General features: G+C 39.3%; 1 non-coding gene across 1 annotated transcript; it reads right to left on the bottom strand.

Moving 5' to 3' along the window:
• Positions 1 to 422: 422 nt before the first annotated feature.
• LOC148577556 (small nucleolar RNA R71) lies at positions 423 to 530 on the bottom strand. Its single transcript, XR_015903092.1, has one exon. It is a non-coding gene; the product is annotated as a small nucleolar RNA R71 (small nucleolar RNA).
• Between the last annotated feature and the right edge of the window lie 16,002 nt (positions 531 to 16,532).

The raw sequence follows: 16,532 nt of genomic DNA, 5'->3' as shown, positions 1-16,532 counted from the left end.
TGACAGAAATTTTCGAAAAAGAAGGAGACATGGCCGAAAATAATAACAATGCAAGGAAGATGCTTGGTGACTTTACTACACCAAATTCCAATTTACATGGAAGAAGCATCTCAATCCCTGCCATTTGAGCAAACAATTTTGAGCTAAAGCCTCAATTAGTTTCTATGACGCAACAGAACTGCAAGTTTCATGGACTTCCATCAGAAGATCCTTTTCAGTTCTTAACTGAATTCTTGCAAATCTGTGATACTGTTAAAACCAGTGGGGTTGATCCCGAGGTCTACAGGCTTATGCTTTTCCCGTTTGCTGTAAGAGACAGAGCTAGAATATGGTTGGACTCTCAACCTAAAGATAGCATGAACTCTTGGGATAAGCTGGTCATGGCTTTCTTAGCCAAGTTCTTTCCTCCTCAAAAGCTTAGCAAGCTTAGAGTGGATGTTCAAACCTTCAAACAGAAAGAAGGTGAATCCCTCTATGAAGCTTGGGAGAGATATAAGCAACTGACCAAAAAGTGTCCTTCTGACATGCTTTTAAAATGGACCATCCTGGATATATTCTATGATGGTCTGTCTGAATTATAAAAGATGTCATTGGACCATTCTACAGGTGGATCCATTCACCTAAAGAAAACGCCTGCAGAAGCTCAGGAACTCATTGACATGGTTGCAAATAACCAGTTTATGTACACTTCTGAAAGGAATCCTGTGAGTAATGGGACGCCTCAGAGGAAGGGAGTTCTTGAAATTGATACTCTGAGTGCCATATTGGCTCAGAATAAAATATTGACTCAGTAAGTCAATATGATTTCTCAGAGACTGAATGGATTGCAAGCTACATCCAACAGTACTCAAGAGGCATCTTCTGAAGAAGAAGCTTATGATCCCGAGAACCCTGCAATAGCAGAGGTGAATTACATGGGTGAACCCTATGGAAACACCTATAATCCCTCATGGAGAAATCATCCAAATTTCTCATGGAAGGATCAACAAAAGTCTCAACAAGGCTTTAGTAATGGTGGAAGAAACAGGTTTAGCAATAGCAAGCCTTTTCCATCATCCACTCAGCAACAGACAGAGAATTTTGAGCAGAATCCATCTTGCTTAGCAAATATAGTCTCAGATCTATCTAAGGCCAATTTAAGTTTCATGAATGAAACAATTAGAAATTTGGAGGCACAAGTGGGCCAGCTGAGTAAAAGAGTCACTAAAACCCCTCCTAGTACTCTCCCAAGCAATACAGAGGAGAATCCAAAAAGAGAGTGCAAGGCCATTACCTTACTTGGTGTGGCCGAACCCAAAGAGGAGGAGGAGGACGTGAATCCTAGTGAGGAAGACCTCCTGGGACATTCACTGACCAATAAGGAGTTTCCCTTTGAGGAACCAAAAGAATCTGAAGCTCATATAGAGACCATAGAGATTCTATTGAACCTCTTTTTACCATTCATGAGCTCTGAAGACTATTCATCTTCTGAAGATGATGAAGACATTGCTGAAGAGCAAGTTGCTCAATATTTAGGAGCAATCATGAAGCTGAATGCCAAATTATTTGGTAATGAGACTTGGGAGGATGAACCTCTATTGCTCATAAAGGAAATAAATACCTTGGTTCAGCAAACTCTACCTCAAAAGAAATAGGATCCTGGTAAATTCCTAATTCCCTGTAACATAGGCACCATGACCTTTGAGAAGGCTCTGTGTGACCTGGGGTCAGGGATAAACTTAATGCCACTCTCTGTAATGGAGAAACTTGGGATCTTTGAGGTGCAAGCTGCCAAAATCTCTTTAGAGATGGCAGACAACTCAAGAAAATAGGCTTATGGACAAGTAGAGGATGTGTTAGTAAAGGTTGAAGGCCTTTACATCCCTGCTGATTTTATAATCCTAGACACTTGGAAGGATGAGGATGAATCCATCATCCTTGGAAGACCCTTCCTAGCAACAGCAAGAGCTGTGATTGATGTGGACAGAGGAGAATTGATCCTTCAACTGAATGAGGACAACCTTGTGTTTAAAACTCAAGGATCTCCTTCTGTAACCATGGAGAGGAAGCATGAAAAGCTTCTCTCACTGCAAAGTCAACCAAAGCCCCCATAGTCAAACTCTAAGTTTGGTGTTGGGAGGCCACAACCAAACTCTAAGTTTGGTGTTGAACCCCTACATTCAAACTCTAAGTTTGGTGTTGGGAGGTTCCAACAATGCTCTGAACATCTGTGAGGCTCCATGAGAGCTCACTGTCAAGCTATTGACATGAAAGATGCGCTTGTTGGGAGGCAACCCAATGTTATTTAATTATATCTATTTTATTTTGTTGTTATTTCGTGTTTTTTTTTTTTGGTTGATGATCATGTGGAGTCATAAAAACTACTGAAAAATCAAAAATAGAATGAAAAATAGCTTTAAAAATAGCTCACCCTGGAGGATGAACTTACTGGCGTTTAAATGCCAGTAAGAAGAATCAAACTGGCGTTTAACGCCAGAAAGAAGCATCAAGCTGGCGTTAAACGCCAGAAACAAGCACCAGACTGGCGTTTAACGCCAGAACAGAGCATGAAAGTGGTGTTAAACACCAGAAACATGCTACATTTGGGCGTTTAACGCCAAAAATAAGCAGCAAGCTGGCGTTTAATGCCAGGCAAGCATGCTAAGGGCGTTTTACATGCCTAATTGGAGCAGGGATGTTAAGTCCTTGACCCCACAGGATTCTCACCTTTTCTTCTCTCCTCCTCATACCATTTCATAACTCTCTTCCCCAAATACCCCCCACTAATCACCTCAATCATTCTTCCCCATCACCTATTCACCACTCACAGCCATCATCTCTTCCCCATAAACCCCACCTACCTCCAAAATTCAAACTATTTTCCCTCTCAAACCCCACCCTAATGGCCGAACCCTAAACCCTCCCCCACTCCTATATAAACCCTTCATTCCTTCTTCATTTTCACACAACACAACTTTCTCTTCTTCCCCTTGGTTGAATACACCTTCTCCCTCCATCTCCTCCATTTTTCTTCTTCTTCTCCTTCTTTCTTTCTTTTTTCGTTCAGGGATGAGCAAACATTTTAAGTTTGGTGTGGTAAAAGCATTGCTTTTTGTTTTTCCATAACCATCAATGGCACCTAAGACCAGAGAAATCTCAAGAAAGAGGAAAGGGAAGGCAATTGCTTCCACCTCTGAGTCATAGAAGATGGAGAGATTCATCTCAAAGGTCCATCAAGACCACTTCTATGAAGTTGTGGCCAAGAAAAAAGTGATCCTTGAGGTTCCTTTCAAGCTCAAAAAGAATGAGTGTCCGGAGATCCGACATGAGATCCGAAGAAGAGGTTGGGAAGTTCTCACCAACCCCATTCAACAAGTCGAGATCTTAATGGTTCAAGAGTTCTATGCAAACGCATGGATCACTAGGAACCATGATCAAAGTGTGAACCCGAATCCAAAGCATTGACTTAGCATGGTTCGGGGGAAATACTTAGATTTCAGTCCGGAAAATGTAAGGCTGGTGTTCAACTTGCCAATGATGGAAGAAAATGCACGCCCCTACACTAGAAGGGTCAACTTTGATTAAAGGTTGGACCATGTCCTCATGGACATATGTGTGAAAGGAGCTCAATAGAAAGTTGACTCAAGAGGCAAGTCGGTTCAATTGAGAAGACTGGACCTTAAGCTTGTAGCTAGAGGATAGTTGGAGTTTATTCAACGCTCAATCATTCCTACTAGCAACCGGTCTGAAGTTACTATAGACCGGGCCATCATGATCCATAGTATCATGATTGGGGAGGAAGTGGAAGTTCATGAGATTATACCTCAAGAACTCTACAAGGTGGCTGACAAGTCCTCTACTTTGGCAAGGTTAGCCTTTCCTCACCTCATTTGCCACCTCTGCAATTCGGCTGGAGTGTACATAGAGGGAGACATTCTCATTGAAGAGGACAAGCCCATCACTAAGAAAAGGATGGAGCAAACAAGAGATCATGGACCTCAACAAGAGCATGAGGAAATTCCTCACCATGAAATCCCTGAGATGCCTCAGGGGATGCACTTTCCTCCACAAAACTATTGGGAGCAATTCAACACTTCCCTAGGAGAATTAAGCTCCAACATGGGACAACTAAGGATGGAGCACCAAGAGCACTCCATCATCCTCCATGAAATTAGAGAAGATGAAAGAGCTATGAGGGAGGAGCAACAAAAACAAGGAAGAGACATAGAGGAGCTCAAGAGAACCATTGGTTCTTCAAGAAGAGGAAGACGCCACCCTCACTAAGGTGGACCCGTTCCTTAATCTCCTTGTTCTTATTTCTGTTTTTCGTTTATTATGCTTTATGTTTATGTTTGTGTCTTTACTATATGATCATTAGTATTTAAGTGTCTATGTCTTAAAGCTATGAATGTCCTATGAATCCATCACCTCTCTTAAAGGAAAAATGTTCTAAAAACAAAAGAACAAGAAGTACATGATTTCAAATTCATCCTTCAAACTAGTTTAATTATTTTGATGTGATGACAATACTTTTTGTTTTCTGAATGAATGCTTGAACAGTGCATATCTCTTTTGAATTTATTTTTATGAATGTTAAATATGTTGGCTCTTGAAAGAATAAGGAAAAAGGAGAAATGTCATTTGATGATCTAAAAAATCATAAAATTGATTCTTGAAGCAAGAAAAAGCAGTGAATACAAAGGCTTGCAAAAAAAAAAAGAGAAAAGAAAAAAAATGGCGAAAAAAAAAGAAAAAAGAGAAAGCAAGCAGAAAAAGCCAAAAGCTCTTTAAACCAAAAGGCAAGAGCAAAAAGCCAATAACCCTTAAAACCAAAAGGCAAGGGTAATAAAAAGGATACAAGACTTTGAGCATCAGTGGATAGGAGGGCCTAAAGGAATAAAATCCTGGCCTAAGCGGCTAAACCAAGCTGTCCTTAACCATGTGCTTGTGGCGTGAAGGTGTCAAGTGAAAACTTGAGACTGAGCGGTTAAAGTTGAGGTCCAAAGAAAAAGAAGAGTGTGCTTAAGAACCCTGGACACCTCTAATTGGGGACTTTAGCAAAGCTGAGTCACAATCTGAAAAGGTTCACCCAGTTATGTGTCTGTGGCATTTATGTATCAGGTGGTAATACTGGAAAACAAAGTGCTTAGGGCCACGGCCAAGACTCATAAAGTAGCTGTGTTCAAGAATCAACATACTGAACTAGGAGAATCAATAACACAATCTGAATTCTAAGTTCGTATAGATGCCAATCATTCTGAACTTCAAGGGATAAAGTGAGATGCCAAAACTATTCAAGAGGCAAATAGCTACTAGTCCCACTCATCTGATTGGAGCTAAGTTTCATTGATATTTTGGAATTTATAGTATATTCTCTTCTTTTTATCCTATTTGATTTTCAGTTGCTTGGGGACAAGAACCAATTTAAGTTTGGTATTGTGATGAGCGGATAATTTATACGCTTTTTGGCATTGTTTTTACATAGTTTTTAGTATGATTTAGTTAGTTTTTAGTATATTTTTATTAGTTTTTAATTAAAAATCACATTTCTGGACTTTACAATGAGTTTGTGTGTTTTTCTTTGATTTCAGGTACTTTCTGGCTGAAATTGAGGGACTTGAGCAAAAATCAGATTCAGAGGCTGAAGAAGGACTGCAGATGCTATTGGATTCTGACCTCCCTGCACTCAAGTGGATTTTCTGGAGCTACAGGAGTCCAAATGGCGCGCTCTCAATTGCGTTGGAAAATATACATCCAGGGCTTTCCAGAAATATATAATAATTCATACTTTGCCCGAGTTTAGATGACGCAAACTGGCGTTCAACGCCAGCTCTCTGCCCTATTCTGGAGTTAAACGCCAGAAACAGGTTGCAAAGCAGAGTTAAATGCCAGAAACAGGTTACAAACTGGAGTTTAACTCCAAGGAAGATCTCTACACGTGAAAGCCTCAATGCTCAGCCCAAGCACACACCAAGTGGGCCTGGAAGTGGATTTCTACATCATTTACTTATCTCTGTAAACCCTAGTAACTAGTTTAGTATAAATAGAACTTTTTACTATTGTTTTTACATCTTTGGATTATCCGTTGTTCATCTCTAGACGTTTAGTTCTTAGATCATGGGGGCTGGCCATTCGGCCATGCCTGGACCTTGTTCTTATGTATTTTCAACAGTAGAGTTACTACACACCATAGATTAAGGTGTGGAGCTCTGCTGTTCCTCATGAATTAATGCAAAGTACTATTGTTTTTCTATTCAACTCAAGCCTATTTCTTATCTAAGATATACACTTGTTCTTCAACCTAAGGAAGATGATGATCCGTGACACTCATCATCATTCTCACCTATGAACGCGTGCCTGACAAACACGTACGTTCTACTTGTAATAGCTTAAGTGCGTATCTCTTAGCCTCTTGGTTCATGATCCATGGTTGCGTCGCCTGACAACCGAGCCTTCCATTCCATGAGATCAGAGTTTTCGTGGTATAGGCTAGAATTATTGGCGGCCATTCTTGAGATCCGGAAAGTCTAAACCTTTTCTGTGGTATTCCGAGTAGGATCCAGGAAGGGATGGCTGTGACAAACTTTAAACTCGTGAGTGATGGGCGTAGTGACAGACGCAAAAGGATTACGAAATCCTAATCCAGTATGATCGAGAACCGACAAATGAATAACCGTGCGGTGACAGCACATTTTGGACCATTTTTACTGAGAGGATGGAATGTAGCCATTGACGACGGTGATGCCCTACATAAGCTTGCTATGGAAATGAGTAAGAATGATTGGATGAAGACAGCAGGAAAGCAGAGGTTCAGGAGGAACAAAAGCATCTCTATACGCTTATCTAAAACTCTCACCAATGAATTACATAAGTATCTCTATCCTATTTTATATTTTAAATTATATTTTAATTATCAATTCACCATAACCATTTGAATCCGCCTGACTGAAATTTACAAGGTGACCATAGCTTGCTTCAAGCCGACAATCTCCATGGGATCGACCTTTACTCATGTAAGGTTTATTACTTGGACGACCCAGTGCACTTGTTGGTTAGTTGTGCAAAGTTGTGACAAAGAACTAAGATTATGAACGTGCGTATTAAGTTTTTAGCGCCGTTACCAAGGAATGAACCATGACGATTTCTGCGCACCACCTGCAAAATGAAAATCTTGCATCCACGCGCACGCGTGAAGCACGTGTACACGTGGATGAGCATTTTTGACCCTTTTGCGTGGAAGTGCAAGGTACGCATACGCGTGGGTTAGCTGAACGTTGGCCCTCCAACGTTGAGTCAAATGCCAATGACAGCAAGCTTTCTGGTTTTTCTGGTTTTGTTCTAAATGACGTTTGAGTCAACGTTGGCCCTCAAACGTTGACTCAAACGTGAAGCATCAGGATTCAAAATTCACACAGATCTCTTCTCAACACGAAGGAAAACCAATTGGTGCCATTTTCAAACCAATTCCATCAAGGCCAAAAGCCGAATTCAAAGCTTGAAGATCAATGGAAGAAAGTGTATAAATAGCTTAGAATTTAAGTTAGGAAAAAGTTTTTTTTTTACTTTTCACTTACTGGGCACTTTTACATATTTTGTAATTTTCATTCTCTGTTTGTTAATTTCCAGAATGTATCTTTCAATTCCAATTTCCATTTTGAGAGCTATGAACAACTAAACCCCTTTCATTGGGTTAGGGAGCTCTGTATAATTCAATGGATCAATAATAGTTTTCATTCATCTTCTTCTTTCATTTCTCTTGATTTTACTAGAAAGCTTTCGGTCATCATCCAATTGGATAGTTATCTTGGGAAAGAAGCTATTCATAATTGGATCTCCTCGAAACCTTGGAAGAGGAATGAGGAGATCATGCTAGAAATGCTTTCTTCTCCCATTTTCTTCTCCCATTTTCCTCGAAACCTTGCAGCGCACTCTGTTGAGCTTCCTTCTCCCATTTTCTTCTCCCATTCCTTCCTCCTTTCCTCTTCACCCCACTATCACCTTCTCTCCGCCTAGCCACCACCGGCGGCATCACCCACCACCACCACTGCCGGCCACTGCCTTCGGCGGATCATCTCTTCCCTCCATTTCTCTTTTCCTATCTCCACTTGCACTACACCTTGCCTATCTCTCTACTCAAGGTTTTCTACTACTTCTTCTTTTCCTCCTTTTGTTTAAATTTTTCTCTCCTTAGTTGCATCCCATTGTTTTTTTTTCCATTTTTTCTTAGTTACATCTTGATTAATGCATTCTTGTTTAATTACTTGTTTTTTTCCCATTTTTCCATGGGTGTTGAAGTTGGACTTACCTCTTGGATTGATGGGTTATTTTGATATATTTTGACTTCTTTGTGATGTGTGGTGTTGTTTGATGGTTGGTATTGCATTTTGGGGGTGCTACATTACTAAATTTCCTCCACTTATTGTTCGAGGGTTGCACACCAAGTGTTCGATGAAAGGCACCAATGAGTTCTTGTTTCAAATTTGACACTATGCTTTCAACTTGGAGCCCTTTCTCATTACATTTGCTTATCTTTCTGGGCGTTGAGCCAGTTATTCTTCATATTTCCGATTCACATGCTCATTCCCTATGACTTGCTTCTTTGTAGCATATTTCACGACTATTAGTTCCACCTCCTCTAATTCCACCTTACTTCATTTGTATGCCTCATTTTCAAGGAATTGGACTAGGTGTATGACTTTCTTGTGCTTATTCCCATCTTTCATATGCTACTTTGTATTATTATGGATGCTTGAGCTTATTCCTCTCATGCCTTTTACTTGCATGTCTATCTCATTCTTGCATCCCATGCTAGTGCATTGCCCCATGTTTCAATTGTTGTCTCACTTGCATGTTGTAGTTGTCATACTTTCAAGACACCTATTCTTTTGTGGCATTTGTCTCACTTGCATGCTGTCATTCAGGTGTTGTTTCTTTGAGTTTAATGTCTTCTCTTTTCCTCCCCTTTTTCAGATGGCCATAAAAAAGGACAAGGAAAAGGCACCGAAGAAGTTGCTACCGAAAGGGCACCTCAAAGATCCACCACCAAGGCGCACCATGCACCTAAAACTAAGCCTCTCTCCAAGAAAGCGCGAAGCATCATTAATATTGATGCACGAGAGAATGAAAACCCTGCGAGGGATCCTACTAGGTTTCCAAACCGCTATTGTGAGCTTATGTACCCCATCATGATTGCAAGGAATTATCATTCTGAACCTCTTCTTGCCCCTCCGGAGTATATAGCTCAAGTTATGTTACCTCGCATTGAGCGGCGGCAGTGGGGTTTCTCATGCGTCGACCACAAGAAGCCAATCTCTCGTGGGTAGTGGAGTTCTACTCCAATTACCACTCTCCCTCTCTCCGAACTGTTTTTGTGCGCCGGAAGCAAGTTCCAGTCTCATAGGACACCATCCAAGGGATCCTCAAGGTCTTGCCAGTGGCGGCTGAGGTAGATGGTTACCAAGAGGTCCTAAGCCAGCATGATGACTTTGATTTTGTTCTTGATTAGGATGTTATCCGCCGAGTCATTGCCAGACCGGAGTCATTTTGGACCCGAGGGAGCCTCAAGTCCCGACCCAAGGGCATTATTGCGCGCTATCTTACCGTAAAGGCTCGAGCATGGACCTAAATCTTGTCCCATTACGTGTTTTCTAGCACTCACGAGACGTTGATCACCGCGGACCTAGCCTTGCTAGTTTGGTGCATACTCACGGAGCAGCTGGTCAACATCGCTTGCCTCATTCACCAAGCCATGGGTCATGTTCATGCCAAGGGTAACCTATCTTTTCCCGCCCTGGTGACGGAGTTAGTTGCTACTGCTAGTGTTCCCTGGGAGACTAAAGATCGGAAAGCAATGGTTCCGATGGAGGGCAACGTCGTCCCAACCGGAAAATATCTCAAGCCTCTGGCAGAAACCGGACACCTTGCCATAGCTACTCCCTCGGACATCCCTACCACTTCTTCTACACCACAAGGATGGTCCCACCAATTGCTTCTAGATCTCCATAGGAAGATAGACCGATATGAACGGCGCAACCAACGTCGATTTGCTTATGTGAAGAAGCTTTTGAGTTCTGTGACACCACCTATGGAGGAGCTGGAGATCTCCACATCCACGTCGAACTTAAGTGAAGATGACACTCATGAAAGGGATAGTGGAAGTTCTGATCGCCCCTTGCACCTTACCACTAGCACGGAGGACCGTGCTCATTCTTAAGTGTGGGGAGGTTATTCGACCGATCTCCGTAGGTAACAATTTTTTTCCTTTCAACACCCATAATGTTGATTTTCCTTTGATAATTAGGATAAATTTCGTGGTTAGTTTCTTGTATTTGAACACTTCTTGCATCTTAAGACTACTTGGTTAGTTAGGGTGATAACCTTGTTTCCAAGAAATCATCTATAGGGCACCCCACCAATTCGGAAAATTTTTTGTGTTGATCTTGCTTGAAGAATGTATTTTGAAACTTGGTTTTTGGGCTAAGAATACAAGCATGTGAGACTTGAGCCTAATTGCGTGGTTACATCTTATAATCACTTATCTTCCTTCTTGTGTGCATTGTTCTCTTTCTTTGATTGGGATCCTTGATTTGTTCGATTTTTTATGTCCATTATTCCATGTAGACATGCATTTATATGATTGAGGCCATCATTTTATTTAGTTCACATACCCAAATGGCCAACCCTTCATCGACCATTGTTAGCCAACTATGAGCCCATGAAAAACCCCTTTGTTCTAATAATAGCACATTACAAGCCTTTCAGCGAAAAATAATAAATGTCCTTATTTGGATCTTTGATTAGCTTAGGCTAGTATGTATGTGTCATTCAAGTGTGGGGAAATTTGGGCCATTGGTTGGGATAAAAAAGGTGCTTATAATTTTCATTGAAGATCTTGGGAATTGGGTACATTTTCATGCATTAAATATGAAGCCATGTGCATTGATGCTCTTATATATGTTTGTATTTTGAAAAGAAAGAAAAGAAAAACAAAAATATATACAAAAGAAAAAAAAGGAAAGAAAAAGAAGAAAGAAAAGAAAAAGAAAAAGAAAGAAATAAAAAGGGGACAAAATGCCTCGAGGTAGGGTTCAACAATAATAAATGTATATGGGAAATTATAAAAAAAGAAAATGCATGAAGGTGAGGAAAAAAAAGGGGGAATGGGTAGTTGGGCTTATACTAGATGGGAAGCTTATGTTAGTAAAAGATTCAAATCTTGAGCCCATTTAGCTATATATAACCTTACCTTGACCCTAGCCCCATTACAACCTAAAGAAAAGACCTCATGATAGGTGTATGCATGCATTGAATAATTGTTGATTGTTAGATGACAAACAAATCGGGGAAAACATGATTAGAGGAGGATTGAGTGGTCAACCCTAAAACACTAGAGAGAATAGAGTGCAAACACTTCCGGTGAGAGTTTGACGCTCAATTCCTTGTTCCCGGCTTTCACGAGCTTTCTTCATGCATGTATATACACTCCACTTTGATGCTTGAATTGGTAGGATTGTGAATTGTTTGTCATTTTAGCCCTATGTGCTCTGATATATATATTCTTGGAAGTTGGTTCACCCTTAACCAAGTAGGTAGATACATTTGCATTAGTTGCATGCATTTAGGTGAATTGCATATCAATAACTCCTTCTCCTAGGTTCTTCGATCTTTCAATCTTTAGCATGAGGACATGCTTGGTTTAAGTGTGGGGAGATTTGATGCACCACTATTTTGTGGCACATTTTGTGCGTAATTAAGATGATTTTATCAACATTCTATCACACTTATCCATATAAAATGCATGGTTTTATGTTTCCTTCCCAATTTTGCTTAATGGTTGAAAACATGCTTTTTAGGCCCTAAATAAGCTATATTTTTATCTCCCTTTATTACCATTCGATGCCATGATCTGTTTGTTAAGTGATCTCAGAGCTTATAGGGGCAATTGGAAATTGGAAATTGCTAATTGATTTGAATGAAACTAACTTTAGTCTCTCTCTAGGATTAGACTAGGACTTGTGGACTCAAATTGATTATCTTCACTTGACTTTCCTTCATAGTTAGAGGTTAACTAAGTGGAGCAATAACCAATTGATGTCACAATTGATGGAGATAATGATGATAGGACTTCAAAGTCTCAACCCTAGCCAAGGCTTTTACATTGACTGAGTGTCATTCACACTTGTTTAGTTTAATTTCTTATGTCCATTGGCTTACTTATTAATTGTTCATTGCTTTTATGAAAGCTTGTTTACATTTCTTGCATTCAACCTCAAACACCAAAGAGAACTCCTAACCAATGATGTGCACCTTTGGGCAACTCCTAACCAATGTTATAGTTTGATGGTTTAGAATATACTTGTAACGACCCAATTTTTAGTACGCCTAGGACATACCAGAAACTGAGTGCTACCAATTTGTCATCCTAATTATTATATATTATTTATTATATGAGCCTGATTCGTTGTTAAAAGCGTAGTTAGTTAGTGAGGTACTTTTTCTTTTCTGAAAACGTTTGGATTAATAAACATAATCATTTATAATCAAATCACAAATAAAAACAGATAAAACAGTTATAAACAATCACACATAAATACATCACAAGCAGCTAACAATATTCAGTGATCCAGCCTTTATTAGAGTATCAACTTTTAGTTAGAACACCCCTAGATATAGCTAGATAATAACTATATACATATACATACATACAACATCCCAGGTCCTGACCTATTCAAGAGGTCCCTAGGCTGGCACCTAGGCTAGCCTAGACTCTATACTCGCCTAGTCCCTCTAAACTACCAAAGCGAGGGAAAGTGCGTTTTAAGTCTTCAAAACTCAAGTCAGGTGGAACGTCACCAAAAGATGGAACATCATCTACTATTCCTCTGCATGATCAGACATTGCCATATGACGTCTCTCTGGTACCTCATCAGGTAGCCACATAACAGGAGTCTCGTACACAGGATTTAGGCTAAAGTGCGCATACGAATGGGGTACAGACATTGGCTGGTCTCATAGTATATACATATAAACAGATAAAGAGATTCATAGACTCAGAAGACTACCTAGAGCGGAATCCTCTTTGCAAAATGGTCATCAGTAGATTACGGAAGGGTACTCCTGCTTCCATCTGAAGGGGGAAGGGAGAGAGAAGGGGTAAGAACTGGGGAGTTCTTAGTATGGCCGGGGTTATTAGTTAAGTTCATTAATTTGTGTCGCTTAGCAGATATATAGCAGAATACCGAGAAGTAGTGAACAGAAGATACAGATAAATAGAGAAAATAGAGAAAACAGAAAGCAAAACACAAACAAAAGAATACAAGAAAACAAAACACAGACACAGTGAATAGAATACAAACAAAGAAAGCATACATTCATTCAACGATCATAACAGAGGAAATACACAACCAAGTATGATGAATGTCTGTCCTATGCAGGCCTTGAGCTCACGTGTCGGTTTACACCCTGCAGCCCGACATTACCCAGGAACTAGTCCTAGATAAGTCTTATTCTCAGTAGGTGAACTTTGGCCTACAGAAATAGCACTCCCGTAAGTGAACTTCGGCTTACAGGAATAGTCTAAACACAACACAACAACTTTCTGTAGGTGAACTTCGGCCTACAGAATTAACACCTCTGTAAGTGAACTTCCGCTTACAGAAAAAGTCTAATTACAGCACAACAACTTTCTGTAGGTGAACTTCTGCCTAGAGAAATGACACCTCTGTAAGTGAACTTTGGCTTACAGGAATCACAACTCTCTGTAGGTGAACTTCGGCCTACAGGAGCAATACCCTGAGATACACAATTGATATTCACTATAGGTGAACTTCGGCCTACAGGAATAACAACTCACTGTAGGTGAACTTGGGCCTATAGGACCTCTAGGGCCAACAGAAAAGCAGCAGATGAATATACAAATATCTCTGGAGTTGCCTTAACGTAACAAATGACCTTTCAACAGGCCCTCTGCTTGTTCTCTATTCTCTTTATCATATTACTATTTTCACTTTGTCTTTTTACTCTGCTCTGATTACTCTGTTCTCTGTATCTCTTTACTTTTTTCTGATTACTCTTTCCTCTGTATCTATATTACTCTTTTTTTCTTTATCTCTTTACTTTACTCTGGTTGCCCTGTTCTCTGTGTTTCTCTACTCTGCTATGATTTCTCTGTTTAACGTATGTATTTAAAGCTTATGTAAATTTCGGTATGAATAGTTAGTCTGTCCCAAGTATAGGTTCATTAAGTCTATACTGAAACAGTTTAACATTTCATATAATACCTAACCCTAGTCGCAACTCAAGGACAAACTATGTTGCCCTAGTTCGTTCACTAATTTCTGTCTGTTTTTCTGTCATTAAAACCTTACAGACTTTTTCTTTGATTTTTATCTCTTCTTTAACTTCTTATCTTTCCTTTATCTTTGCCTCACTAATATGTTATTACCACTCCCTAAGTGTTTTATGAAGGTAATTATGAGATTCTGCACTTAAAGTTGTCTTTCTAAAGCTTTTACAGAAAACTGCCTTTTTCGCATTATTTTATTATTTTTATTAAAATATTATTTTTAATTAAATATTATTATTTATTATATTATCATTAAATTTTCAAAAATTAACTTACTTTTACTTTTAACCTTAAAAATTCACTTTTTACCACCCGTAACTTTTAATATTTCTACTTTAACCACCCTAACTTTCAGAAATTACCAAATAACCCCCCCCCAAACACCAAAAATTTTACTTCCTTGCCCTTTTCAAGATCTAAGGCCTGTTCTTCATTATTCTTCATCACACTCAAAGTGTTCTTCATGTTCTTCATAAATTCTTCAGATTCTTTCTCTGTTTTTACCCGTTTTTCAGTCTTTTCAGCAACCGATTTTTACCAAAATTCAAAATAAATTTTCAGCCACTAAAACCCCATCTTTTCTACATGATTTTAACACAAATTGAACCTCAATTTAGGGTCTAGGGTTTTGTTTTCCAGCTGCTCCAAGAACATGAACTTTAAAGCTTGAATTATATCAAATTTCACCAAAATTTCACCAAATTTTCACCAAGAATAAATCATATATGCAACCAATTTCTAGCACATCCAAATCATACAACATTCACACAAATCAAACACAAATAATCAAGATTAATTTCGTGACACCCTACCTGGTTTCGCTACTCCTAATTCAGTTAGACTTTCAGGTGGTCCTTTAACACTTTTTCCTCCTAAATCACATCAAGAACAACTTTAAATCCAGAAACCCTCAACTAACCAAATCTCCCTCAGCACATTAGCAGGTGATTTCTAACCTTAGACTTGCTGGAAAGTCACGTTTCTTGGCCCTCAAGTCAACTTAAGCATGATTCCTAAGGAAAAACATCAAGAAAACACATGTTTAAGCATGGTTCCTTGAAAACCAAATTGAAAGGGGAAAGGAACAGCCATCTTACCTTATTTCCAGCCTTGATAAGTTACATGGTTATGTAGAAGAAGAAGAGAGGATCATTTTGGTGAAATTGGAGTTTCGATTTGAGTTTTGGTTCAGAAGAAATCAAGCTTTGAAGATTAAGTGTTCATGAATTTTTCTCTCTTTTCTCTCCTTTCAATTTCGGCCAAAGGGAGTAAATGACCAGCCTTGGAGTGTCTTGGGGGTGTAAGGTGAGTTGTCATTGGTTGTCTTGGAGGTGGGTTAAAATAATATTAAAATATCTCAGGTGTATAACTACTGAAACTAGATGTATCGGAACACTTGTAAAAACATCTCTAAAAATTATTTTTTGAGCTTCTAGCATAAATGACACTAGTAACATATTTATTATGAGAATAAAACATGTATAATAAGGCCTTAGCATTGCTAAAGTCATCAGAGAGTGCTAGTGATAAGTTGCACCAGTAAACTGTGAACTTGGTTAAACCGATTTCTTGTTTTTAACTAAAACAGACCAAGTAAACTTATAATATCTTTCAAGAAACTTCTAATACTAATATAATGATAATATTATACTGTTATCTTTCTTCTCTCATGAATCGAGTCCGGTTCGTCAAACTGAGCCTATTTACGAAAACTAGAATCAAAACTCCTAACCGATACGGTTCAAAAACTAGGTTCTCCGTGGCCGCGTTGTCGAGCATGCCTCAAAAGAGGTTTTGGCTTAAAAATGACATAATGACAATGAGGATTGAGTTGCTTGATGATAAAGCAGAGGTGTTCCCTTTACTGATCTTCCGGAGAAATTCGTGCCTGTAGAAAAGATCTCGCGTACTCGAAAATCGGGGTTGTTACATTCTACCCTCCTTAAAGAAAATTTTGTCCTCAAAATTTAACGTCCATAGAAGAAGTTATAGTATTATCTAGCACAAACAAAGTCTTAGTGTGGTACTCACCTAGAGTGGAAGAACTAGATGCATTAGTGTTGCCAGCAGTTACGGTAAAAACCCTTCCTTGTTATTGTGGCCCAACTGGATCTCGAACAAACCTTTTTGGGCAAATCCTAGCTACGTGTCCAGGTTCTCCGCAAACATAACAATGGTTTGTCCCATACCGACAAGGTCTGTTACCATG

This window comes from Arachis ipaensis, chromosome B1, assembly GCF_059453495.1.
Source record: "Arachis ipaensis isolate K30076 ecotype BB chromosome B1, ASM5945349v1, whole genome shotgun sequence".
In the NCBI taxonomy this organism is placed as follows: domain Eukaryota; kingdom Viridiplantae; phylum Streptophyta; class Magnoliopsida; order Fabales; family Fabaceae; genus Arachis; species Arachis ipaensis.
The sequence above is the reverse complement of the archived record's forward strand: the minus strand, read 5'-3'. Positions and strand labels throughout refer to the sequence as shown.